This window comes from Paroedura picta, chromosome 7 (assembly GCF_049243985.1).
Source record: "Paroedura picta isolate Pp20150507F chromosome 7, Ppicta_v3.0, whole genome shotgun sequence".
Taxonomy (NCBI): Eukaryota; Metazoa; Chordata; class Lepidosauria; order Squamata; family Gekkonidae; genus Paroedura; species Paroedura picta.
The window spans coordinates 117172679-117199619 of record NC_135375.1 but is presented as its reverse complement, the minus strand read 5'-3'; positions in this window follow the sequence as shown (position 1 = coordinate 117199619).

Below are 26941 nucleotides of genomic sequence, written 5' to 3'. Positions count from 1 at the left end.
TCTCTGTGGAGGTTGGCCCACTGTCTGACTTATAATGTTTTAGAGATTCCCCCCCCCCCATAACAAGGCCAGTAAGCGGCATCCCTTCCTCTCCAGGCAACAGAGGTGAGCTCTTTGTGATGTCATATCCGTTGCTCTCCACTTTCTCTATGGAGGTAGGTCCACTGTCTGACTTATAATGTTTTTAGAGTCCGGGCCCTCCTTAACAAGGCCTGTAAGCGGCATCCCTTCCTCTCCAGGCAACAGAGGTGAGCTCTTTGTGATGTCATGTCCGTTGCTCTCCACTTTCTCTGTGGAGGTTGGCCCACTGTCTGACTTATAATGTTTTAGAGATTCTCCCCCCACCCCATGACAAGGCCAGTAAGCGGCATCCCTTCCTCTCCAGGCAACAGAGGTGAGCTCTTTGTGATGTCATGTCCGTTGCTCTCCACTTTCACTGTGGAGGTTGGCCCACTGTCTGACTTATAATGTTTTTAGAGTCCCCCCCCCCCCATACCAAGGCCAGTAAGCGGCGTCCCTTCCTCTCCAGGCAACAGAGGTGAGCTCTTTGTGATGTCATGTCCGTTGCTCTCCACTTTCTCTATGGAGGTAGGTCCACTGTCTGACTTATAATGTTTTTAGAGTCCAGGCCCTCCTTAACAAGGCCTGTAAGCGGCATCCCTTCCTCTCCAGGCAACAGAGGTGAGTTCTTTGTGATGTCATGTCCGTTGCTCTCCACTTTCTCTATGGAGGTAGGTACACTGTCTGACTTTTAATGTTTTAGAGATTCTCCCCCCACCCCATGACAAGGCCAGTAAGCGGCATCCCTTCCTCTCCAGGCAACAGAGGTGAGCTCTTTGTGATGTCATGTCCGTTGCTCTCCACTTTCTCTGTGGAGGTTGGCCCACTGTCTGACTTATAATGTTTTTTGGAGTCCCCCCCCCCTCCTTAACAAGGCCTGTAAGCGGCATCCCTTCCTCTCCAGGCAACAGAGGTGAGCTCTTTGTGATGTCATGTCCGTTGCTCTCCACTATCTCTGTGGAGGTTGGCCCACTGTCTGACTTATAATGTTTTAGAGATTCCACCCCCCCCCCATAACAAGGCCAGTAAGCGGCATCCCTTCCTCTCCAGGCAACAGAGGTGAGTTCTTTGTGATGTCATGTCCGTTGCTCTCCACTTTCTCTGTGGAGGTAGGCCCACTGTCTGACTTATAATGTTTTTATTGTCCGGGAACTCCTTAACAAGGCCTGTAAGCGGCATCCCTTCCTCTCCAGGCAACAGAGGTAAGCTCTTTGTGATGTCATGTCCGTTGCTCTCCACTTTCTCTGTGGAGGTTGGCCCACTGTCTGACTTATAATGTTTTAGAGATTCCCCCCCCCCCATAACAAGGCCAGTAAGCGGCATCCCTTCCTCTCCAGGCAACAGAGGTGAGCTCCTTGTGATGTCATGTCCGTTGCTCTCCACTTTCTCTGTGCAGGTAGGTCCACTGTCTGACTCATAATGTTTTTAGAGTCCGGGCCCTCGTTAACAAGGCCTGTAAGCGGCATCCCTTCCTCTCCAGGCATCAGAGGTGAGCTCTTTGTGACGTCATGTCCGTTGCTCTCCACTTTCTCTGTGGAGGTTGGCCCACTGTCTGACTTATAATGTTTTAGAGATTCCCCCCCCCCATAACAAGGCCAGTAAGCGGCATCCCTTCCTCTCCAGGCAACAGAGGTGAGCTCTTTGTGATGTCATGTCCGTTGCTCTCCACTTTCTCTATGGAGGTAGGTCCACTGTCTGACTTATAATGTTTTTAGAGTCCGGGCCCTCCTTAACAAGGCCTGTAAGCGGCATCCCTTCCTCTCCAGGCAACAGAGGTGAGCTCTTTGTGATGTCATGTCCGTTGCTCTCCACTCTCTCTATGGAGGTAGGTCCACTGTCTGACTTATAATGTTTTTAGAGTCCGGGCCCTCCTTAACAAGGCCTGTAAGCGGCATCCCTTCCTCTCCAGGCAACAGAGGTGAGCTCTTTGTGATGTCATGTCCGTTGCTCTCCACTTTCTCTATGGAGGTTGGCCCACTGTCGGACTTATAATGTTTTAGAGATTCTCCTCCCACCCCATAACAAGGCCAGTAAGCGGCATCCCTTCCTCTCCAGGCAACAGAGGTGAGCTCTGTGTGATGTCATGTCCGTTGCTCTCCACTTTCTCTGTGGAGGTAGGCCCACTGTCTGACTTATAATGTTTTTAGAGTCCGGGCCCTCCTTAACAAGGCCTGTAAGCGGCATCCCTTCCTCTCCAGGCAACAGAGGTGAGCTCTTTGTGACGTCATGTCCGTTGCTCTCCACTTTCTCTGTGGAGGTTGGCCCACTGTCTGACTTATAATGTTTTTAGAGTCCGGGCCCTCCTTAACAAGGCCTGTAAGCACCATCCCTTCCTCTCCAGGCAACAGAGGTGAGCTCTTTGTGACGTCATGTCCGTTGCTCTCCACTTTCTCTGTGGAGGTAGGCCCACTGTCTGACATAATGTTTTTAGAGTCCGGGCCCTCCTTAACAAGGCCTGTAAGGGGCATCCCTTCCTCTCCAGGCAACAGAGGTGAGCTCCTTGTGATGTCATGTCCGTTGCTCTCCACTTTCTCTGTAGAGGTAGACCCACTGTCTGACTTATAATGTTTTTAGAGTCCGGGCCCTCCTTAACAAGGCCTGTAAGCGGCATCCCTTCCTCTCCAGGCAACAGAGGTGAGCTCTTTGTGATGTCATGTCCGTTGCTCTCCACTTTCTCTGTGGAGGTTGGCCCACTGTCTGACTTATAATGTTTTAGAGATTCCCCCCCCCCCATAACAAGGCCAGTAAGCGGCATCCCTTCCTCTCCAGGCAACAGAGGTGAGCTCTTTGTGATGTCATATCCGTTGCTCTCCACTTTCTCTATGGAGGTAGGTCCACTGTCTGACTTATAATGTTTTTAGAGTCCGGGCCCTCCTTAACAAGGCCTGTAAGCGGCATCCCTTCCTCTCCAGGCAACAGAGGTGAGCTCTTTGTGATGTCATGTCCGTTGCTCTCCACTTTCTCTGTGGAGGTTGGCCCACTGTCTGACTTATAATGTTTTAGAGATTCTCCCCCCACCCCATGACAAGGCCAGTAAGCGGCATCCCTTCCTCTCCAGGCAACAGAGGTGAGCTCTTTGTGATGTCATGTCCGTTGCTCTCCACTTTCACTGTGGAGGTTGGCCCACTGTCTGACTTATAATGTTTTTAGAGTCCCCCCCCCCATACCAAGGCCAGTAAGCGGCGTCCCTTCCTCTCCAGGCAACAGAGGTGAGCTCTTTGTGATGTCATGTCCGTTGCTCTCCACTTTCTCTATGGAGGTAGGTCCACTGTCTGACGTATAATGTTTTTAGAGTCCAGGCCCTCCTTAACAAGGCCTGTAAGCGGCATCCCTTCCTCTCCAGGCAACAGAGGTGAGTTCTTTGTGATGTCATGTCCGTTGCTCTCCACTTTCTCTATGGAGGTAGGTACACTGTCTGACTTTTAATGTTTTAGAGATTCTCCCCCCACCCCATGACAAGGCCAGTAAGCGGCATCCCTTCCTCTCCAGGCAACAGAGGTGAGCTCTTTGTGATGTCATGTCCGTTGCTCTCCACTTTCTCTGTGGAGGTTGGCCCACTGTCTGACTTATAATGTTTTTTGGAGTCCCCCCCCCCTCCTTAACAAGGCCTGTAAGCGGCATCCCTTCCTCTCCAGGCAACAGAGGTGAGCTCTTTGTGATGTCATGTCCGTTGCTCTCCACTATCTCTGTGGAGGTTGGCCCACTGTCTGACTTATAATGTTTTAGAGATTCCACCCCCCCCCCCCATAACAAGGCCAGTAAGCGGCATCCCTTCCTCTCCAGGCAACAGAGGTGAGTTCTTTGTGATGTCATGTCCGTTGCTCTCCACTTTCTCTGTGGAGGTAGGCCCACTGTCTGACTTATAATGTTTTTATTGTCCGGGACCTCCTTAACAAGGCCTGTAAGCGGCATCCCTTCCTCTCCAGGCAACAGAGGTAAGCTCTTTGTGATGTCATGTCCGTTGCTCTCCACTTTCTCTGTGGAGGTTGGCCCACTGTCTGACTTATAATGTTTTAGAGATTCCCCCCCCCCCATAACAAGGCCAGTAAGCGGCATCCCTTCCTCTCCAGGCAACAGAGGTGAGCTCTTTGTGATGTCTTGTCCGTTGCTCTCCACTTTCTCTATGGAGGTAGGTCCACTGTCTGACTTATAATGTTTTAGAGATTCTCCTCCCACCCCATAACAAGGCCTGTAAGCGGCATCCCTTCCTCTCCAGGCAACAGAGGTGAGCTCTTTGTGATGTCATGTCCGTTGCTCTCCACTTTCTCTGTGGAGGTAGGCCCACTGTCTGACTTATAATGTATTTAGGGTCCTGGCCCTCCTTAACAAGGCCTGTAAGCGGCATCCCTTCCTCTCCAGGCAACAGAGGTGAGCTCTGTGTGATGTCATGTCCGTTGCTCTCCACTTTCTCTGTGGAGGTAGGCCCACTTTCTGACTTATAATGTTTTTAGAGTCCGGGCCCTCCTTAACAAGGCCTGTAAGCGGCATCCCTTCCTCTCCAGGCAACAGAGGTGAGCTGTTTGTGACGTCATGTCCGTTGCTCTCCACTTTCTCTGTGGAGGTTGGCCCACTGTCTGACTTATAATGTTTTTAGAGTCCGGGCCCTCCTTAACAAGGCCTGTAAGCGCCATCCCTTCCTCTCCAGGCAACAGAGGTGAGCTCTTTGTGACGTCATGTCCGTTGCTCTCCACTTTCTCTGTGGAGGTAGGCTCACTGTCTGACATAATGTTTTTAGAGTCCGGGCCCTCCTTAACAAGGCCTGTAAGCGGCATCCCTTCCTCTCCAGGCAACAGAGGTGAGCTCTTTGTGACGTCATGTCCGTTGCTCTCCACTTTCTCTGTGGAGGTTGGCCCACTGTCTGACTTATAATGTTTTTAGAGTCCGGGCCCTCCTTAACAAGGCCTGTAAGCGCCATCCCTTCCTCTCCAGGCAACAGAGGTGAGCTCTTTGTGACGTCATGTCCGTTGCTCTCCACTTTCTCTGTGGAGGTTGGCCCACTGTCTGACTTATAATGTTTTAGAGATTCCCCCCCCCCCATAACAAGGCCAGTAAGCGGCATCCCTTCCTCTCCAGGCAACAGAGGTGAGCTCTTTGTGATGTCATGTCCGTTGCTCTCCACTTTCTCTGTGGAGGTAGGCCCACTGTCTGACTTATAATGTATTTAGGGTCCTGGCCCTCCTTAACAAGGCCTGTAAGCGGCATCCCTTCCTCTCCAGGCAACAGAGGTGAGCTCTGTGTGACGTCATGTCCGTTGCTCTCCACTTTCTCTGTGGAGGTTGGCCCACTGTCTGACTTATAATGTTTTTAGAGTCCGGGCCCTCCTTAACAAGGCCTGTAAGCGCCATCCCTTCCTCTCCAGGCAACAGAGGTGAGCTCTTTGTGACGTCATGTCCGTTGCTCTCCACTTTCTCTGTGGAGGTAGGCTCACTGTCTGACATAATGTTTTAAGAGTCCGGGCCCTCCTTAACAAGGCCTGTAAGCGGCATCCCTTCCTCTCCAGGCAACAGAGGTGAGCTCTTTGTGACGTCATGTCCGTTGCTCTCCACTTTCTCTGTGGAGGTTGGCCCACTGTCTGACTTATAATGTTTTTAGAGTCCGGGCCCTCCTTAACAAGGCCTGTAAGCGCCATCCCTTCCTCTCCAGGCAACAGAGGTGAGCTCTTTGTGACGTCATGTCCGTTGCTCTCCACTTTCTCTGTGGAGGTTGGCCCACTGTCTGACTTATAATGTTTTAGAGATTCCCCCCCCCCCATAACAAGGCCAGTAAGCGGCATCCCTTCCTCTCCAGGCAACAGAGGTGAGCTCTTTGTGATGTCATGTCCGTTGCTCTCCACTTTCTCTATGGAGGTAGGTCCACTGTCTGACTTATAATGTTTTTAGAGTCCGGGCCCTCCTTAACAAGGCCTGTAAGCGGCATCCCTTCCTCTCCAGGCAACAGAGGTGAGCTCTTTGTGATGTCATGTCCGTTGCTCTCCACTCTCTCTATGGAGGTAGGTCCACTGTCTGACTTATAATGTTTTTAGAGTCCGGGCCCTCCTTAACAAGGCCTGTAAGCGGCATCCCTTCCTCTCCAGGCAACAGAGGTGAGCTCTTTGTGATGTCATGTCTGTTGCTTTCCACTTTCTCTATGGAGGTTGGCCCACTGTCTGACTTATAATGTTTTAGAGATTCTCCTCCCACCCCATAACAAGGCCAGTAAGCGGCATCCCTTCCTCTCCAGGCAACAGAGGTGAGCTCTGTGTGATGTCATGTCCGTTGCTCTCCACTTTCTCTGTGGAGGTAGGCCCACTGTCTGACTTATAATGTTTTTAGAGTCCGGGCCCTCCTTAACAAGGCCTGTAAGCGGCATCCCTTCCTCTCCAGGCAACAGAGGTGAGCTCTTTGTGACGTTATGTCCGTTGCTCTCCACTTTCTCTGTGGAGGTTGGCCCACTGTCTGACTTATAATGTTTTTAGAGTCCGGGCCCTCCTTAACAAGGCCTGTAAGGGGCATTCCTTCCTCTGCAGGCAACAGAGGTGAGCTCCTTGTGATGTCATGTCCGTTGCTCTCCACTTTCTCTGTGGAGGTAGGCCCACTGTCTGACTCATAATGTTTTTAGAGTCCGGGCCCTCGTTAACAAGGCCTGTAAGCGGCATCCCTTCCTCTCCAGGCAACAGAGGTGAGCTCTTTGTGACGTCATGTCCGTTGCTCTCCACTTTCTCTGTGGAGGTTGGCCCACTGTCTGACTTATAATGTTTTAGAGATTCCCCCCCCCCATAACAAGGCCAGTAAGCGGCATCCCTTCCTCTCCAGGCAACAGAGGTGAGTTCTTTGTGATGTCATGTCCGTTGCTCTCCACTTTCTCTATGGAGGTAGGTCCACTGTCTCCCTTATAATGTTTTTAGAGTCCCTCCCCCCCCATAACAAGGCCTGTAAGCGGCATCCCTTCCTCTCCAGGCAACAGAGGTGAGCTCTTTGTGACGTCATGTCCGTAGGTCTCCACTTTCTCTATGGAGGTAGGTCCACTGTCTGACTTATAATGTTTTTAGAGTCCGGGCCCTCCTTAACAAGGCCTGTAAGCGTCATCCCTTCCTCTCCAGGCAACAGAGGTGAGCTCTTTGTGATGTCATGTCCGTTGCTCTCCACTTTCTCTGTGGAGGTAGGTCCACTGTCTCCCTTATAATGTTTTTAGAGTCCCTCCCCCCCATAACAAGGCCTGTAAGCGGCATCCCTTCCTCTCCAGGCAACAGAGGTGAGCTCTTTGTGATGTCATGTCCATTGCTCTCCACTTTCTCTGTGGAGGTAGGCCCACTGTCTGACTTATAATGTTTTTAGAGTCCGGGCCCTCCTTAACAAGGCCTGTAAGCGGCATCCCTTCCTCTCCAGGCAACAGAGGTGAGCTCTTTGTGACGTCATGTCCGTTGCTCTCCACTTTCTCTGTGGAGGTTGGCCCACTGTCTGACTTATAATGTTTTTAGAGTCCGGGCCCTCCTTAACAAGGCCTGTAAGCGGCATCCCTTCCTCTCCAGGCAACAGAGGTGAGCTCTTTGTGACGTCATGTCCGTTGCTCTCCACTTTCTCTGTGGAGGTAGGCCCACTGTCTGACTTATAATGTTTTTAGAGTCCTGGCCCTCCTTAACAAGACCTGTAAGCGGCATCCCTTCCTCTCCAGGCAACAGAGGTGAGCTCTTTGTGACGTCATGTCCGTTGCTCTCCACTTTCTCTGTGGAGGTTGGCCCACTGTCTGACTTATAATGTTTTAGAGATTTCCCCCCCCCCATAACAAGGCCAGTAAGCGGCATCCCTTCCTCTCCAGGCAACAGAGGTGAGTTCTTTGTGATGTCATGTCCGTTGCTCTCCACTTTCTCTATGGAGGTAGGTCCACTGTCTCCCTTATAATGTTTTTAGAGTCCCTCCCCCCCCATAACAAGGCCTGTAAGCGGCATCCCTTCCTCTCCAGGCAACAGAGGTGAGCTCTTTGTGACGTCATGTCCGTTGGTCTCCACTTTCTCTATGGAGGTAGGTCCACTGTCTGACTTATAATGTTTTTAGAGTCCGGGCCCTCCTTAACAAGGCCTGTAAGCGTCATCCCTTCCTCTCCAGGCAACAGAGGTGAGCTCTTTGTGATGTCATGTCCGTTGCTCTCCACTTTCTCTGTGGAGGTAGGTCCACTGTCTCCCTTATAATGTTTTTAGAGTCCCTCCCCCCCATAACAAGGCCTGTAAGCGGCATCCCTTCCTCTCCAGGCAACAGAGGTGAGCTCTTTGTGATGTCATGTCCATTGCTCTCCACTTTCTCTGTGGAGGTAGGCCCACTGTCTGACTTATAATGTTTTTAGAGTCCGGGCCCTCCTTAACAAGGCCTGTAAGCGGCATCCCTTCCTCTCCAGGCAACAGAGGTGAGCTCTTTGTGACGTCATGTCCGTTGCTCTCCACTTTCTCTGTGGAGGTTGGCCCACTGTCTGACTTATAATGTTTTTAGAGTCCGGGCCCTCCTTAACAAGGCCTGTAAGCGGCATCCCTTCCTCTCCAGGCAACAGAGGTGAGCTCTTTGTGACGTCATGTCCGTTGCTCTCCACTTTCTCTGTGGAGGTAGACCCACTGTCTGACTTATAATGTTTTTAGAGTCCGGGCCCTCCATAACAAGGCCTGTAAGCGGCATCCCTTCCTCTCCAGGCAACAGAGGTGCGCTCTTTGTGATGTCATGTCCGTTGCTCTCCACTTTCTCTATGGAGGTAGGTCCACTGTCTGACTTATAATGTTTTTAGAGCCCCCCTCCCCCCTCCCCATAACAAGGCCAGTAAGCGGCATCCCTTCCTCTCCAGGCAACAGAGGTGAGCTCTTTGTGACGTCATGTCCGTTGCTCTCCACTTTCTCTATGGAGGTAGGTCCACTGTCTGACTTATAATGTTTTTAGAGTCTGGGCCCTCCTTAACAAGGCCTGTAAGCGGCATCCCTTCCTCTCCAGGCAACAGAGGTGAGCTCTGTGTGATGTCATGTCCGTTGCTCTCCACTTTCTCTGTGGAGGTTGGCCCACTGTCTGACTTATAATGTTTTTAGAGTCCGGGCCCTCCTTAACAAGGCCTGTAAGCGCCATCCCTTCCTCTCCAGGCAACAGAGGTGAGCTCTTTGTGACGTCATGTCCGTTGCTCTCCACTTTCTCTGTGGAGGGAGGCCCACTGTCTGACTTATAATGTTTTTAGAGTCCGGGCCCTCCTTAACAAGGCCTGTAAGCGGCATCCCTTCCTCTCCAGGCAACAGAGGTGAGCTCTTTGTGATGTCATGTCCGTTGCTCTCCACTTTCTCTGTAGAGGTAGGCCCACTGTCTGACTTATAATGTTTTTAGAGTCCGGGCCCTCCTTAACAAGGCCTGTAAGCGGCATCCCTTCCTCTACAGGCAACAGAGGTGAGTTCTTTGTGATGTCATGTCCGTTGCTCTCCACTTTCTCTATGGAGGTAGGTCCACTGTCTGACTTATAATGTTTTAGAGCCCCCCTCCCCCCCCCATAACAAGGCCAGTAAGCGGCATCCCTTCCTCTCCAGGCAACAGAGGTGAGCTCTTTGTGACGTCATGTCCGTTGCTCTCCACTTTCTCTATGGAGGTAGGTCCACTGTCTGACTTATAATGTTTTTAGAGTCCGGGCCCTCCTTAACAAGGCCTGTAAGCGGCATCCCTTCCTCTCCAGGCAACAGAGGTGAGCTCTTTGTGATGTCATGTCCGTTGCTCTCCACTTTCTCTATGGAGGTAGGTCCACTGTACGACTTATAATGTTTTTAGAGTCCGGGCCCTCCTTAACAAGGCCTGTAAGCGTCATCCCTTCCTCTCCAGGCAACAGAGGTGAGCTCTTTGTGATGTCATGTCCGTTGCTCTCCACTTTCTCTGTGGAGGTTGGCCCACTGTCTGACTTATAATGTTTTAGAGATTCTCCTCCCACCCCATAACAAGGCCAGTAAGCGGCATCCCTTCCTCTCCAGGCAACAGAGGTGAGTTCTTTGTGATGTCATGTCCGTTGCTCTCCACTTTCTCTATGGAGGTAGGTCCACTGTCTGCCTTATAATGTTTTTAGAGTCCCTCCCCCCCCCATAACAAGGCCTGTAAGCGGCATCCCTTCCTCTCCAGGCAACAGAGGTGAGCTCTTTGTGATGTCATGTCCATTGCTCTCCACTTTCTCTGTGGAGGTAGGCCCACTGTCTGACTTATAATGTTTTTAGAGTCCGGGCCCTCCTTAACAAGGCCTGTAAGCGGCATCCCTTCCTCTCCAGGCAACAGAGGTGAGCTCTTTGCGACGTCATGTCCGTTGCTCTCCACTTTCTCTGTGGAGGTTGGCCCACTGTCTGACTTATAATGTTTTTAGAGTCCTGGCCCTCCTTAACAAGACCTGTAAGCGGCATCCCTTCCTCTCCAGGCAACAGAGGTGAGCTCTGTGTGATGTCATGTCCGTTGCTCTCCACTTTCTCTGTGGAGGTTGGCCCACTGTCTGACTTATAATGTTTTTAGAGTCCGGGCCCTCCTTAACAAGGCCTGTTAGCGCCATCCCTTCCTCTCCAGGCAACAGAGGTGAGCTCTTTGTGACGTCATGTCCGTTGCTCTCCACTTTCTCTGTGGAGGTAGGCCCACTGTCTGACTTATAATGTTTTTAGAGTCCGGGCCCTCCATAACAAGGCCTGTAAGCGGCATCCCTTCCTCTCCAGGCAACAGAGGTGCGCTCTTTGTGATGTCATGTCCGTTGCTCTCCACTTTCTCTATGGAGGTAGGTCCACTGTCTGACTTATAATGTTTTTAGAGCCCCCCTCCCCCCTCCCCATAACAAGGCCAGTAAGCGGCATCCCTTCCTCTCCAGGCAACAGAGGTGAGCTCTTTGTGACGTCATGTCCGTTGCTCTCCACTTTCTCTATGGAGGTAGGTCCACTGTCTGACTTATAATGTTTTTAGAGTCCGGGCCCTCCTTAACAAGGCCTGTTAGCGCCATCCCTTCCTCTCCAGGCAACAGAGGTGAGCTCTTTGTGACGTCATGTCCGTTGCTCTCCACTTTCTCTGTGGAGGTAGGCCCACTGTCTGACTTATAATGTTTTTAGAGTCCGGGCCCTCCATAACAAGGCCTGTAAGCGGCATCCCTTCCTCTCCAGGCAACAGAGGTGCGCTCTTTGTGATGTCATGTCCGTTGCTCTCCACTTTCTCTATGGAGGTAGGTCCACTGTCTGACTTATAATGTTTTTAGAGCCCCCCTCCCCCCTCCCCATAACAAGGCCAGTAAGCGGCATCCCTTCCTCTCCAGGCAACAGAGGTGAGCTCTTTGTGACGTCATGTCCGTTGCTCTCCACTTTCTCTATGGAGGTAGGTCCACTGTCTGACTTATAATGTTTTTAGAGTCTGGGCCCTCCTTAACAAGGCCTGTAAGCGGCATCCCTTCCTCTCCAGGCAACAGAGGTGAGCTCTGTGTGATGTCATGTCCGTTGCTCTCCACTTTCTCTGTGGAGGTTGGCCCACTGTCTGACTTATAATGTTTTTAGAGTCCGGGCCCTCCTTAACAAGGCCTGTAAGCGCCATCCCTTCCTCTCCAGGCAACAGAGGTGAGCTCTTTGTGACGTCATGTCCGTTGCTCTCCACTTTCTCTGTAGAGGTAGGCCCACTGTCTGACTTATAATGTTTTTAGAGTCCGGGCCCTCCTTAACAAGGCCTGTAAGCGGCATCCCTTCCTCTCCAGGCAACAGAGGTGAGTTCTTTGTGATGTCATGTCCGTTGCTCTCCACTTTCTCTATGGAGGTAGGTCCACTGTCTGACTTATAATGTTTTAGAGCCCCCCTCCCCCCCCATAACAAGGCCAGTAAGCGGCATCCCTTCCTCTCCAGGCAACAGAGGTGAGCTCTTTGTGACGTCATGTCCGTTGCTCTCCACTTTCTCTATGGAGGTAGGTCCACTGTCTGACTTATAATGTTTTTAGAGTCCGGGCCCTCCTTAACAAGGCCTGTAAGCGGCATCCCTTCCTCTCCAGGCAACAGAGGTGAGCTCTTTGTGATGTCATGTCCGTTGCTCTCCACTTTCTCTATGGAGGTAGGTCCACTGTACGACTTATAACGTTTTTAGAGTCCGGGCCCTCCTTAACAAGGCCTGTAAGCGTCATCCCTTCCTCTCCAGGCAACAGAGGTGAGCTCTTTGTGATGTCATGTCCGTTGCTCTCCACTTTCTCTGTGGAGGTTGGCCCACTGTCTGACTTATAATGTTTTAGAGATTCTCCTCCCACCCCATAACAAGGCCAGTAAGCGGCATCCCTTCCTCTCCAGGCAACAGAGGTGAGTTCTTTGTGATGTCATGTCCGTTGCTCTCCACTTTCTCTATGGAGGTAGGTCCACTGTCTGCCTTATAATGTTTTTAGAGTCCCTCCCCCCCCATAACAAGGCCTGTAAGCGGCATCCCTTCCTCTCCAGGCAACAGAGGTGAGCTCTTTGTGATGTCATGTCCATTGCTCTCCACTTTCTCTGTGGAGGTAGGCCCACTGTCTGACTTATAATGTTTTTAGAGTCCGGGCCCTCCTTAACAAGGCCTGTAAGCGGCATCCCTTCCTCTCCAGGCAACAGAGGTGAGCTCTTTGCGACGTCATGTCCGTTGCTCTCCACTTTCTCTGTGGAGGTTGGCCCACTGTCTGACTTATAATGTTTTTAGAGTCCTGGCCCTCCTTAACAAGACCTGTAAGCGGCATCCCTTCCTCTCCAGGCAACAGAGGTGAGCTCTGTGTGATGTCATGTCCGTTGCTCTCCACTTTCTCTGTGGAGGTTGGCCCACTGTCTGACTTATAATGTTTTTAGAGTCCGGGCCCTCCTTAACAAAGCCTGTTAGCGCCATCCCTTCCTCTCCAGGCAACAGAGGTGAGCTCTTTGTGACGTCATGTCCGTTGCTCTCCACTTTCTCTGTGGAGGTAGGCCCACTGTCTGACTTATAATGTTTTTAGAGTCCGGGCCCTCCATAACAAGGCCTGTAAGCGGCATCCCTTCCTCTCCAGGCAACAGAGGTGCGCTCTTTGTGATGTCATGTCCGTTGCTCTCCACTTTCTCTATGGAGGTAGGTCCACTGTCTGACTTATAATGTTTTTAGAGCCCCCCTCCCCCCTCCCCATAACAAGGCCAGTAAGCGGCATCCCTTCCTCTCCAGGCAACAGAGGTGAGCTCTTTGTGACGTCATGTCCGTTGCTCTCCACTTTCTCTATGGAGGTAGGTCCACTGTCTGACTTATAATGTTTTTAGAGTCCGGGCCCTCCTTAACAAGGCCTGTTAGCGCCATCCCTTCCTCTCCAGGCAACAGAGGTGAGCTCTTTGTGACGTCATGTCCGTTGCTCTCCACTTTCTCTGTGGAGGTAGGCCCACTGTCTGACTTATAATGTTTTTAGAGTCCGGGCCCTCCATAACAAGGCCTGTAAGCGGCATCCCTTCCTCTCCAGGCAACAGAGGTGCGCTCTTTGTGATGTCATGTCCGTTGCTCTCCACTTTCTCTATGGAGGTAGGTCCACTGTCTGACTTATAATGTTTTTAGAGCCCCCCTCCCCCCTCCCCATAACAAGGCCAGTAAGCGGCATCCCTTCCTCTCCAGGCAACAGAGGTGAGCTCTTTGTGACGTCATGTCCGTTGCTCTCCACTTTCTCTATGGAGGTAGGTCCACTGTCTGACTTATAATGTTTTTAGAGTCTGGGCCCTCCTTAACAAGGCCTGTAAGCGGCATCCCTTCCTCTCCAGGCAACAGAGGTGAGCTCTGTGTGATGTCATGTCCGTTGCTCTCCACTTTCTCTGTGGAGGTTGGCCCACTGTCTGACTTATAATGTTTTTAGAGTCCGGGCCCTCCTTAACAAGGCCTGTAAGCGCCATCCCTTCCTCTCCAGGCAACAGAGGTGAGCTCTTTGTGACGTCATGTCCGTTGCTCTCCACTTTCTCTGTGGAGGGAGGCCCACTGTCTGACTTATAATGTTTTTAGAGTCCGGGCCCTCCTTAACAAGGCCTGTAAGCGGCATCCCTTCCTCTCCAGGCAACAGAGGTGAGCTCTTTGTGATGTCATGTCCGTTGCTCTCCACTTTCTCTGTAGAGGTAGGCCCACTGTCTGACTTATAATGTTTTTAGAGTCCGGGCCCTCCTTAACAAGGCCTGTAAGCGGCATCCCTTCCTCTCCAGGCAACAGAGGTGAGTTCTTTGTGATGTCATGTCCGTTGCTCTCCACTTTCTCTATGGAGGTAGGTCCACTGTCTGACTTATAATGTTTTAGAGCCCCCCTCCCCCCCCCATAACAAGGCCAGTAAGCGGCATCCCTTCCTCTCCAGGCAACAGAGGTGAGCTCTTTGTGACGTCATGTCCGTTGCTCTCCACTTTCTCTATGGAGGTAGGTCCACTGTCTGACTTATAATGTTTTTAGAGTCCGGGCCCTCCTTAACAAGGCCTGTAAGCGGCATCCCTTCCTCTCCAGGCAACAGAGGTGAGCTCTTTGTGATGTCATGTCCGTTGCTCTCCACTTTCTCTATGGAGGTAGGTCCACTGTACGACTTATAATGTTTTTAGAGTCCGGGCCCTCCTTAACAAGGCCTGTAAGCGTCATCCCTTCCTCTCCAGGCAACAGAGGTGAGCTCTTTGTGATGTCATGTCCGTTGCTCTCCACTTTCTCTGTGGAGGTTGGCCCACTGTCTGACTTATAATGTTTTAGAGATTCTCCTCCCACCCCATAACAAGGCCAGTAAGCGGCATCCCTTCCTCTCCAGGCAACAGAGGTGAGTTCTTTGTGATGTCATGTCCGTTGCTCTCCACTTTCTCTATGGAGGTAGGTCCACTGTCTGCCTTATAATGTTTTTAGAGTCCCTCCCCCCCCATAACAAGGCCTGTAAGCGGCATCCCTTCCTCTCCAGGCAACAGAGGTGAGCTCTTTGTGATGTCATGTCCATTGCTCTCCACTTTCTCTGTGGAGGTAGGCCCACTGTCTGACTTATAATGTTTTTAGAGTCCGGGCCCTCCTTAACAAGGCCTGTGAGCGGCATCCCTTCCTCTCCAGGCAACAGAGGTGAGCTCTTTGCGACGTCATGTCCGTTGCTCTCCACTTTCTCTGTGGAGGTTGGCCCACTGTCTGACTTATAATGTTTTTAGAGTCCTGGCCCTCCTTAACAAGACCTGTAAGCGGCATCCCTTCCTCTCCAGGCAACAGAGGTGAGCTCTGTGTGATGTCATGTCCGTTGCTCTCCACTTTCTCTGTGGAGGTTGGCCCACTGTCTGACTTATAATGTTTTTAGAGTCCGGGCCCTCCTTAACAAGGCCTGTTAGCGCCATCCCTTCCTCTCCAGGCAACAGAGGTGAGCTCTTTGTGACGTCATGTCCGTTGCTCTCCACTTTCTCTGTGGAGGTAGGCCCACTGTCTGACTTATAATGTTTTTAGAGTCCGGGCCCTCCATAACAAGGCCTGTAAGCGGCATCCCTTCCTCTCCAGGCAACAGAGGTGCGCTCTTTGTGATGTCATGTCCGTTGCTCTCCACTTTCTCTATGGAGGTAGGTCCACTGTCTGACTTATAATGTATTTAGAGCCCCCCTCCCCCGTCCCCATAAAAAGGCCAGTAAGCGGCATCCCTTCCTCTCCAGGCAACAGAGGTGAGCTCTTTGTGACGTCATGTCCGTTGCTCTCCACTTTCTCTATGGAGGTAGGTCCACTGTATGACTTATAATGTTTTTAGAGTCCGGGCCCTCCTTAACAAGGCCTGTAAGCGGCATCCCTTCCTCTCCAGGCAACAGAGGTGAGCTCTGTGTGATGTCATGTCCGTTGCTCTCCACTTTCTCTGTGGAGGTTGGCCCACTGTCTGACTTATAATGTTTTTAGAGTCCGGGCCCTCCTTAACAAGGCCTGTAAGCGTCATCCCTTCCTCTCCAGGCAACAGAGGTGAGCTCTTTGTGATGTCATGTCCGTTGCTCTCCACTTTCTCTATGGAGGTAGGTCCACTGTCTGACTTATAATGTTTTAGAGCCCCTTCCCCCCCCCCCATAACAAGGCCAGTAAGCGGCATCCCTTCCTCTCCAGGCAACAGAGGTGAGCTCTTTGTGACGTCATGTCCGTTGCTCTCCACTTTCTCTATGGAGGTAGGTCCACTGTCTGACTTATAATGTTTTTAGAGTCCGGGCCATCCTTAACAAGGCCTGTAAGCGGCATCCCTTCCTCTCCAGGCAACAGAGGTGAGCTCTTTGTGACGTCATGTCCGTTGCTCTCCACTTTCTCTATGGAGGTAGGTCCACTGTCTGACTTATAATGTTTTTAGAGTCCGGGCCCTCCTTAACAAGGCCTGTAAGCGTCATCCCTTCCTCTCCAGGCAACAGAGGTGAGCTCTTTGTGATGTCATGTCCGTTGCTCTCCACTTTCTCTATGGAGGTAGGTCCACTGTCTGACTTATAATGTTTTAGAGCCCCCCTCCCCCCCCCCATAACAAGGCCAGTAAGCGGCATCCCTTCCTCTCCAGGCAACAGAGGTGAGCTCTTTGTGACGTCATGTCCGTTGCTCTCCACTTTCTCTATGGAGGTAGGTCCACTGTCTGACTTATAATGTTTTTAGAGTCCGGGCCCTCCTTAACAAGGCCTGTAAGCGTCATCCCTTCCTCTCCAGGCAACAGAGGTGAGCTCTTTGTGATGTCATGTCCGTTGCTCTCCACTTTCTCTATGGAGGTAGGTCCACTGTCTGACTTATAATGTTTTAGAGCCCCCCTCCCCCCCCATAACAAGGCCAGTAAGCGGCATCCCTTCCTCTCCAGGCAACAGAGGTGAGCTCTTTGTGACGTCATGTCCGTTGCTCTCCACTTTCTCTATGGAGGTAGGTCCACTGTCTGACTTATAATGTTTTTAGAGTCCGGGCCCTCCTTAACAAGGCCTGTAAGCGGCATCCCTTCCTCTCCAGGCAACAGAGGTGAGCTCTTTGTGATGTCATGTCCGTTGCTCTCCACTTTCTCTATGGAGGTAGGTCCACTGTCTGACTTATAATGTTTTTAGAGTCCGGGCCCTCCTTAACAAGGCCTGTAAGCGTCATCCCTTCCTCTCCAGGCAACAGAGGTGAGCTCTTTGTGATGTCATGTCCGTTGCTCTCCACTTTCTCTGTGGAGGTTGGCCCACTGTCTGACTTATAATGTTTTAGAGATTCTCCTCCCACCCCATAACAAGGCCAGTAAGCGGCATCCCTTCCTCTCCAGGCAACAGAGGTGAGTTCTTTGTGATGTCATGTCCGTTGCTCTCCACTTTCTCTATGGAGGTAGGTCCACTGTCTGCCTTATAATGTTTTTAGAGTCCCTCCCCCCCCATAACAAGGCTTGTAAGCGGCATCCATTCCTCTCCAGGCAACAGAGGTGAGCTCTGTGGGTTGTCATGTCCGTTGCTCTCCACTTTCTCTGTGGAGGTTGGCCCACTGTCTGACTTATAATGTTTTTAGAGTCCGGGCCCTCCTTAACAAGGCCTGTAAGCGCCATCCCTTCCTCTCCAGGCAACAGAGGTGAGCTCTTTGTGACGTCATGTCCGTTGCTCTCCACTTTCTCTGTGGAGGGAGGCCCACTGTCTGACTTATAATGTTTTTAGAGTCCGGGCCCTCCTTAACAAGGCCTGTAAGCGGCATCCCTTCCTCTCCAGGCAACAGAGGTGAGCTCTTTGTGATGTCATGTCCGTTGCTCTCCACTTTCTCTGTAGAGGTAGGCCCACTGTCTGACTTATAATGTTTTAGAGCCCCCCTCCCCCCCCCATAACAAGGCCAGTAAGCGGCGTCCCTTCCTCTCCAGGCAACAGAGGTGAGCTCTTTGTGATGTCATGTCCGTTGCTCTCCACTTTCTCTATGGAGGTAGGTCCACTGTCTGACTTATAATGTTTTTAGAGTCCGGGCCCTCCTTAACAAGGCCTGTAAGCGTCATCCCTTCCTCTCCAGGCAACAGAGGTGAGCTCTTTGTGATGTCATGTCCGTTGCTCTCCACTTTCTCTGTGGAGGTTGGCCCACTGTCTGACTTATAATGTTTTAGAGATTCTCCTCCCACCCCATAACAAGGCCAGTAAGCGGCATCCCTTCCTCTCCAGGCAACAGAGGTGAGTTCTTTGTGATGTCATGTCCGTTGCTCTCCACTTTCTCTATGGAGGTAGGTCCACTGTCTGCCTTATAATGTTTTTAGAGTCCCTCCCCCCCCATAACAAGGCCTGTAAGCGGCATCCCTTCCTCTCCAGGCAACAGAGGTGAGCTCTTTGCGACGTCATGTCCGTTGCTCTCCACTTTCTCTGTGGAGGTTGGCCCACTGTCTGACTTATAATGTTTTTAGAGTCCGGGCCCTCCTTAACAAGGCCTGTAAGCGGCATCCCTTCCTCTCCAGGCAACAAAGGTGAGCTCTTTGTGATGTCATGTCCGTTGCTCTCCACTTTCTCTGTGGAGGTAGGCCCACTGTCTGACTTATAATGTTTTTAGAGTCCTGGCCCTCCTTAACAAGACCTGTAAGCGGCATCCCTTCCTCTCCAGGCAACAGAGGTGAGCTCTGTGTGATGTCATGTCCGTTGCTCTCCACTTTCTCTATGGAGGTAGGTCCACTGTCTGACATAATGTTTTTAGAGTCCAAGCCCTCCTTAACAAGGCCTGTAAGCGGCATCCCTTCCTCTCCAGGCAACAGAGGTGAGCTCTTTGTGATGTCATGTCCGTTGCTCACAACTTTCTCTGTGGAGGTAGGCCCACTGTCTGACTTATAATGTTTTTAAAGTCCTGGCCCTCCTTAACAAGGCCTGTAAGCGGCATCCCTTCCTCTCCATGCAACAGAGGTGAGTTCTTTGTGATGTCATGTCCGTTGCTCTCCACTTTCTCTATGGAGGTAGGTCCACTGTCTGCCTTATAATGTTTTTAGAGTCCCTCCCCCCCCATAACAAGGCCTGTAAGCGGCATCCCTTCCTCTCCAGGCAACAGAGGTGAGCTCTTTGTGATGTCATGTCCATTGCTCTCCACTTTCTCTGTGGAGGTAGGCCCACTGTCTGACTTATAATGTTTTTAGAGTCCGGGCCCTCCTTAACAAGGCCTGTGAGCGGCATCCCTTCCTCTCCAGGCAACAGAGGTGAGCTCTTTGCGACGTCATGTCCGTTGCTCTCCACTTTCTCTGTGGAGGTTGGCCCACTGTCTGACTTATAATGTTTTTAGAGTCCTGGCCCTCCTTAACAAGACCTGTAAGCGGCATCCCTTCCTCTCCAGGCAACAGAGGTGAGCTCTGTGTGATGTCATGTCCGTTGCTCTCCACTTTCTCTGTGGTGGTTGGCCCACTGTCTGACTTATAATGTTTTTAGAGTCCGGGCCCTCCTTCACAAGGCCTGTTAGCGCCATCCCTTCCTCTCCAGGCAACAGAGGTGAGCTCTTTGTGACGTCATGTCCGTTGCTCTCCACTTTCTCTGTGGAGGTAGGCCCACTGTCTGACTTATAATGTTTTTAGAGTCCGGGCCCTCCATAACAAGGCCTGTAAGCGGCATCCCTTCCTCTCCAGGCAACAGAGGTGCGCTCTTTGTGATGTCATGTCCGTTGCTCTCCACTTTCTCTATGGAGGTAGGTCCACTGTCTGACTTATAATGTTTTTAGAGTCCGGGCCATCCTTAACAAGGCCTGTAAGCGTCATCCCTTCCTCTCCAGGCAACAGAGGTGAGCTCTTTGTGATGTCATGTCCGTTGCTCTCCACTTTCTCTATGGAGGTAGGTCCACTGTCTGACTTATAATGTTTTAGAGCCCCCCTCCCCCCCCCATAACAAGGCCAGTAAGCGGCATCCCTTCCTCTCCAGGCAACAGAGGTGAGCTCTTTGTGACGTCATGTCCGTTGCTCTCCACTTTCTCTATGGAGGTAGGTCCACTGTCTGACTTATAATGTTTTTAGAGTCCGGGCCCTCCTTAACAAGGCCTGTAAGCGTCATCCCTTCCTCTCCAGGCAAGAGGTGAGCTCTTTGTGATGTCATGTCCGTTGCTCTCCACTTTCTCTATGGAGGTAGGTCCACTGTCTGACTTATAATGTTTTAGAGCCCCCCTCCCCCCCCATAACAAGGCCAGTAAGCGGCATCCCTTCCTCTCCAGGCAACAGAGGTGAGCTCTTTGTGACGTCATGTCCGTTGCTCTCCACTTTCTCTATGGAGGTAGGTCCACTGTCTGACTTATAATGTTTTTAGAGTCCGGGCCCTCCTTAACAAGGCCTGTAAGCGGCATCCCTTCCTCTCCAGGCAACAGAGGTGAGCTCTTTGTGATGTCATGTCCGTTGCTCTCCACTTTCTCTATGGAGGTAGGTCCACTGTCTGACTTATAATGTTTTTAGAGTCCGGGCCCTCCTTAACAAGGCCTGTAAGCGTCATCCCTTCCTCTCCAGGCAACAGAGGTGAGCTCTTTGTGATGTCATGTCCGTTGCTCTCCACTTTCTCTGTGGAGGTTGGCCCACTGTCTGACTTATAATGTTTTAGAGATTCTCCTCCCACCCCATAACAAGGCCAGTAAGCGGCATCCCTTCCTCTCCAGGCAACAGAGGTGAGTTCTTTGTGATGTCATGTCCGTTGCTCTCCACTTTCTCTATGGAGGTAGGTCCACTGTCTGCCTTATAATGTTTTTAGAGTCCCTCCCCCCCCATAACAAGGCTTGTAAGCGGCATCCATTCCTCTCCAGGCAACAGAGGTGAGCTCTGTGGGTTGTCATGTCCGTTGCTCTCCACTTTCTCTGTGGAGGTTGGCCCACTGTCTGACTTATAATGTTTTTAGAGTCCGGGCCCTCCTTAACAAGGCCTGTAAGCGCCATCCCTTCCTCTCCAGGCAACAGAGGTGAGCTCTTTGTGACGTCATGTCCGTTGCTCTCCACTTTCTCTGTGGAGGGAGGCCCACTGTCTGACTTATAATGTTTTTAGAGTCCGGGCCCTCCTTAACAAGGCCTGTAAGCGGCATCCCTTCCTCTCCAGGCAACAGAGGTGAGCTCTTTGTGATGTCATGTCCGTTGCTCTCCACTTTCTCTGTAGAGGTAGGCCCACTGTCTGACTTATAATGTTTTAGAGCCCCCCTCCCCCCCCCATAACAAGGCCAGTAAGCGGCATCCCTTCCTCTCCAGGCAACAGAGGTGAGCTCTTTGTGATGTCATGTCCGTTGCTCTCCACTTTCTCTATGGAGGTAGGTCCACTGTCTGACTTATAATGTTTTTAGAGTCCGGGCCCTCCTTAACAAGGCCTGTAAGCGTCATCCCTTCCTCTCCAGGCAACAGAGGTGAGCTCTTTGTGATGTCATGTCCGTTGCTCTCCACTTTCTCTGTGGAGGTTGGCCCACTGTCTGACTTATAATGTTTTAGAGATTCTCCTCCCACCCCATAACAAGGCCAGTAAGCGGCATCCCTTCCTCTCCAGGCAACAGAGGTGAGTTCTTTGTGATGTCATGTCCGTTGCTCTCCACTTTCTCTATGGAGGTAGGTCCACTGTCTGCCTTATAATGTTTTTAGAGTCCCTCCCCCCCCATAACAAGGTCTGTAAGCGGCATCCCTTCCTCTCCAGGCAACAGAGGTGAGCTCTTTGTGATGTCATGTCCATTGCTCTCCACTTTCTCTGTGGAGGTAGGCCCACTGTCTGACTTATAATGTTTTTAGAGTCCGGGCCCTCCTTAACAAGGCCTGTAAGCGGCATCCCTTCCTCTCCAGGCAACAGAGGTGAGCTCTTTGCGACGTCATGTCCGTTGCTCTCCACTTTCTCTGTGGAGGTTGGCCCACTGTCTGACTTATAATGTTTTTAGAGTCCGGGCCCTCCTTAACAAGGCCTGTAAGCGGCATCCCTTCCTCTCCAGGCAACAAAGGTGAGCTCTTTGTGATGTCATGTCCGTTGCTCTCCACTTTCTCTGTGGAGGTAGGCCCACTGTCTGACTTATAATGTTTTTAGAGTCCTGGCCCTCCTTAACAAGACCTGTAAGCGGCATCCCTTCCTCTCCAGGCAACAGAGGTGAGCTCTGTGTGATGTCATGTCCGTTGCTCTCCACTTTCTCTATGGAGGTAGGTCCACTGTCTGACATAATGTTTTTAGAGTCCAAGCCCTCCTTAACAAGGCCTGTAAGCGGCATCCCTTCCTCTCCAGGCAACAGAGGTGAGCTCTTTGTGATGTCATGTCCGTTGCTCACAACTTTCTCTGTGGAGGTAGGCCCACTGTCTGACTTATAATGTTTTTAAAGTCCTGGCCCTCCTTAACAAGGCCTGTAAGCGGCATCCCTTCCTCTCCACGCAACAGAGGTGATCTCTTTGTGATGTCATGTCCGTTGCTCACCACTTTCTCTGTGGAGGTTGGCCCACTGTCTGACTTATAATGTTTTTAGAGTCCCCCACCCCTCCTTAACAAGGCCTGTAAGCGGCATCCCTTCCTCTCCAGGCAACAGAGGTGAGCTCTTTGTGATGTCATGTCCGTTGTTCTCCACTTTCTCTGTGGAGGTAGGCCCACTGTCTGACTTATAATGTTTTTAGAGTCCTGGCCCTCCTTAACAAGGCCTGTAAGCGGCATCCCTTCCTCTCCAGGCAACAGAGTTGAGCTCTGTGTGATGTCATGTCCATTGCTCTCCACTTTCTCTGTGGAGGTAAGCCCACTGTCTTACTTATAATGTTTTTAGAGTCCTGGCCCTCCTTAACAAGGCCTGTAAGCGGCATCCCTTCCTCTCCAGGCAACAGAGGTGAGCTCTGTGTGATGTCATGTCCGTTGCTCTCCACTTTCTCTGTGGAGGTAGGCCCACTGTCTGACTTATAATGTTTTTAGAGTCCTGGCCCTCCTTAACAAGGCCTGTAAGCGGCATCCCATCCTCTCCAGGCAACAGAGGTGAGCTCTTTGTGATGTCATGTCCGTTGCTCTCCACTTTCTCTGTGGAGGTAGGCCCACTGTCTGACTTATAATGTTTTTAGAGTCCCCCCCCCCTCCTTAACAAGGCCTGTAAGCGGCATCCCTTCCTCTCCAGGCAACAGAGGTGAGCTCTTTGTGATGTCATGTCCGTTGCTCTCCACTTTCTCTGTGGAGGTAGGCCCACTGTCTGACTTATAATGTTTTTAGAGTCCTGGCCCTCCTTAACAAGGCCTGTAAGCGGCATCCCTTCCTCTCCAGGCAACAGAGGTGAGCTCTGTGTGATGTCATGTCCATTGCTCTCCACTTTCTCTGTGGAGGTAAGCCCACTGTCTTACTTATAATTTTTTTAGAGTCCTGGCCCTCCTTAACAAGGCCTGTAAGCGGCATCCCTTCCTCTCCAGGCAACAGAGGTGAGCTCTGTGTGATGTCATGTCCGTTGCTCTCCACTTTCTCTGTGGAGGTAGGCCCACTGTCTGACTTATAATGTTTTTAGAGTCCTGGCCCTCCTTAACAAGGCCTGTAAGCGGCATCCCATCCTCTCCAGGCAACAGAGGTGAGCTCTTTGTGATGTCATGTCCGTTGCTCTCCACTTTCTCTGTGGAGGTAGGCCCACTGTCTGACTTATAATGTTTTTAGAGTCCCCCCCCCTCCTTAACAAGGCCTGTAAGCGGCATCCCTTCCTCCCCAGGCAACAGAGGTGAGCTCTTTGTGATGTCATGTCCGTTGCTCTCCACTTTCTCTGTGGAGGTAGGCCCACTGTCTGACTTATAATGTTTTTAGAGTCCTGGCCCTCCTTAACAAGGCCTGTAAGCGGCATCACTTCCTCTCCAGGCAACACAGGTGAGCTCTTTGTGATGTCATGTCCGTTGCTCTCCACTTTCTCTGTGGAGGTAGGCCCACTGTCTGACTTATAATGTTTTTAGAGTCCCCCCCCCTCCTTAACAAGGCCTGTAAGCGGCATCCCTTCCTCCCCAGGCAACAGATGTGAGCTCTTTGTGATGTCATGTCCGTTGCTCTCCACTTTCTCTGTGGAGGTTGGCCCACTGTCTGACTTATAATGTTTTAGAGATTCCCCCCCCCCCCATAACAAGGCCAGTAAGCGGCATCCCTTCCTCTCCAGGCAACAGAGGTGAGCTCTTTGTGATGTCATGTCCGTTGCTCTCCTCTTTCTCTGTGGAGGTTGGCCCACTATCTGACTTATAATGTTTTTAGAGTCCCCCCCCCCATAACAAGGCCAGTAAGCGGCATCCCTTCCTCTCCAGGCAACAGAGGTGAGCTCTTTGTGATGTCATGTCCGTTGCTCTCCACTTTCTCTATGGAGGTAGGTCCCCTGTCTGACTTATAATGTTTTTAGAGTCCAGGCCCTCCTTAACAAGGCCTGTAAGCGGCATCCCTTCCTCTCCAGGCAACAGAGGTGAGTTCTTTGTGATGTCATGTCCGTTGCTCTCCACTTTCTCTATGGAGGTAGGTCCACTGTCTGACTTATAATGTTTTTAGAGTCCAGGCCCTCCTTAACAAGGCCTGTAAGCGGCATCCCTTCCTCTCCAGGCAACAGAGGTGAGTTCTTTGTGATGTCATGTCCGTTGCTCTCCACTTTCTCTGTGGAGGTAGGCCCACTGTCTGACTTATAATGTTTTTAGAGTCCTGGCCCTCCTTAACAAGGCCTGTAAGCGGAATCTCTTCCTCTCCAGGCAACAGAGGTGAGCTCTGTGTGATGTCATGTCCGTTGCTCTCCACTTTCTCTGTGGAGGTAGGCCCACTGTCTGACTTATAATGTTTTTAGAGTCCTGGCCCTCCTTAACAAGGCCTGTAAGCGGCATCCCTTCCTCTCCAGGCAACAGAGGTGAGCTCTTTGTGATGTCATGTCCGTTGCTCTCCACTTTCTCTGTGGAGGTAGGCCCACTGTCTGACTTATAATGTTTTTAGAGTCCCCCCCCCCTCCTTAACAAGGCCTGTAAGCGGCATCCCTTCCTCCCCAGGCAACAGAGGTGAGCTCTTTGTGATGTCATGTCCGTTGCTCTCCACTTTCTCTGTGGAGGTTGGCCCACTGTCTGACTTATAATGTTTTAGAGATTCCCCCCCCCATAACAAGGCCAGTAAGCGGCATCCCTTCCTCTCCAGGCAACAGAGGTGAGCTCTTTGTGATGTCATGTCCGTTGCTCTCCACTTTCTCTGTGGAGGTTGGCCCAATATTTGACTTATAATGTTTTTAGAGTCCCCCCCCCATAACAAGGCCAGTAAGCGGCATCCCTTCCTCTCCAGGCAACAGAGGTGAGCTCTTTGTGATGTCATGTCCGTTGCTCTCCACTTTCTCTGTGGAGGTTGGCCCACTGTCTGTCTTATAATGTTTTAGAGATTCTCCCCCCACCCCATGACAAGGCCAGTAAGCGGCATCCCTTCCTCTCCAGGCAACAGAGGTGAGCTCTTTGTGATGTCATGTCCGTTGCTCTCCACTTTCTCTATGGAGGTAGGTCCACTGTCTGACTTATAATGTTTTTAGAGTCCAGGCCCTCCTTAACAAGGCCTGTAAGCGGCATCCCTTCCTCTCCAGGCAACAGAGGTGAGTTCTTTGTGATGTCATGTCCGTTGCTCTCCACTTTCTCTGTGGAGGTAGGCCCACTGCCTGACTTATAATGTTTTTAGAGATCCCCACCCCCATACCAAGGCCAGTAAGCGGCGTCCCTTCCTCTCCAGGCAACAAAGGTGAGCTCTTTGTGATGTCATGTCCGTTGCTCTCCACTTTCTCTATGGAGGTAGGCCCACTGTCTGACTTATAATGTTTTTAGAGTCCGGGCCCTCCTTAACAAGGCCTGTAAGCGGCATCCCTTCCTCTCCAGGCAACAGAGGTGAGCTCTTTGTGATGTCATGTCCGTAGCTCTCCACTTTCTCTGTGGAGGTTGGCCCACTGTCTGACTTATAATGTTTTAGAGATTCCCCCCCCCCCATAACAAGGCCAGTAAGCGGCATCCCTTCCTCTCCAGGCAACAGAGGTGAGCACTTTGTGATGTCATGTCCGTTGCTCTCCACTTTCTCTATGGAGGTAGGTCCACTGTCTGACTTATAATGTTTTTAGAGTCCCGGACCTCCTTAACAAGGCCTGTAAGCGGCATCCCTTCCTCTCCAGGCAACAGAGGTGAGCTCTTTGTGATGTCATGTCCGTTGCTCTCCACTTTCTCTGTGGAGGTTGGCCCACTGTCTGACTTATAATGTTTTAGAGATTCTCCCCCCAGCCCATAAGAAGGCCAGTAAGCGGCATCCCTTCCTCTGCAGGCAACAGAGGTGAGTTCTTTGTGATGTCATGTCAGTTGCTCTCCCCTTTGTCTGTGGAGGTTGGTCCACTGTCTGACTTAAAATGTTTTTAGAGTCCCCCCCCCCTCCTTAACAAGGCCTGTAAGCGGCATCCCTTCCTCTCCAGGCAACAGAGGTGAGCTCTTTGTGATGTCATGTCCGTTGCTCTCCACTTTCTCTGTGGAGGTAGGCCCACTGTCTGACTTATAATGTTTTTAGAGTCCGGGCCCTCCTTAACAAGGCCTGTAAGCGGCATCCCTTCCTCTCCAGGCAACAGAGGTGAGCTCTTTGTGACGTCATGTCCGTTGCTCTCCACTTTCTCTGTGGAGGTTGGCCCACTGTCTGACTTATAATGTTTTTAGAGTCCGGGCCCTCCTTAACAAGGCCTGTAAGCGGCATCCCTTCCTCTCCAGGCAACAGAGGTGAGCTCTTTGTGACGTCATGTCCGTTGCTCTCCACTTTCTCTGTGGAGGTAGGCCCACTTTCTGACTTATAATGTTTTTAGAGTCCTGGCCCTCCTTAATAAGGCCTGTAAGCGGCATCCCTTCCTCTCCAGGCAACAGAGGTGAGCTCTTTGTGATGTCATGTCCATTGCTCTCCACTTTCTCTGTGGAGGTTGGCCCACTGTCTGACTTATAACGTTTTAGAGATTCCCCCCCCCCCATAACAAGGCCAGTAAGCGGCATCCCTTCCTCTCCAGGCAACAGAGGTGAGTTCTTTGTGATGTCATGTCCGTTGCTCTCCACTTTCTCTGTGGAGGTTGGACCACTGTCTGACTTATAATGTTTTTAGAGTCCCCCCCCCT